This window comes from Octopus bimaculoides, chromosome 7 (assembly GCF_001194135.2).
Source record: "Octopus bimaculoides isolate UCB-OBI-ISO-001 chromosome 7, ASM119413v2, whole genome shotgun sequence".
Taxonomy (NCBI): Eukaryota; Metazoa; Mollusca; class Cephalopoda; order Octopoda; family Octopodidae; genus Octopus; species Octopus bimaculoides.
In genome coordinates, this window is record NC_068987.1 from 32,881,627 (window position 1) to 32,882,487 (window position 861).

An 861-nucleotide genomic window follows, 5' to 3' on the forward strand; every position below is an offset into this window, starting at 1 on the left:
AGAGAGAGAGAGAGAGAGAGAGAGATAGATCTATGTGAATGTGTACAGTTGCGTGTTACATTTCACGGATTGTTTGGAACCTCAGTATTCATGTTCCTTGTGTCTTATGGATACAAGTTACACAGCATCAGCCTCCTTAAAAAATGATCAAGACAGGAAACGATTGTGCATCCCGGTACCAATAAATTGCGGGTCTGCCCTCTTAATCTATAACTATCCATATAGACTTCTTTGCAGTTTCGGTGATAGAATGTATACCTCGTTTTGACCGTTAATCTACTCAAAACAACTTTTGTTGTTTTGAAGATTGGACGCCGCAGAACACTGGTTTCTGCACTACTCTAGCAGTTCCTGTTATTTGGCAAACTTTGTCTTTCGAGCCTCCTCCATGTGTTGTTTCGACGGCTCTGTCATGTCTCAGATTATCATCAATTTGGTAGAACCCGGAAAGATAATTATGTATGGATAGAGTGCTATTAATACAATGTTATCTGTGAATGTTTATTGTTTTACAGATTCACTCTCAGGCGCTACCTTGGTCTGTGAAGGGCTGGCATATTCGTTGATATATCAATGAGGAGATTTCTCTCTAACCTTGAGAAATTGAGGGCTTCCTCTTGAGAAATATGATGGCGCTGTTTACTGCACAAAATGTTCCTTGTCAATTCTGCAACCGGCCTTAGACTGATCATGTCGGCAGATAAGATATTGAAGAAACATTCTTTCAAGATGGCTGAATCCGGCCATCGTGCCATTCTCTGTTTTCTTTACACCTGCATGACCCTCTTTTTGAAGGAAATGCTGCTCATCCTGTTTGGCGTTACTAATCTGGATAAATGGAAAGTCATCAATAGCTGAACA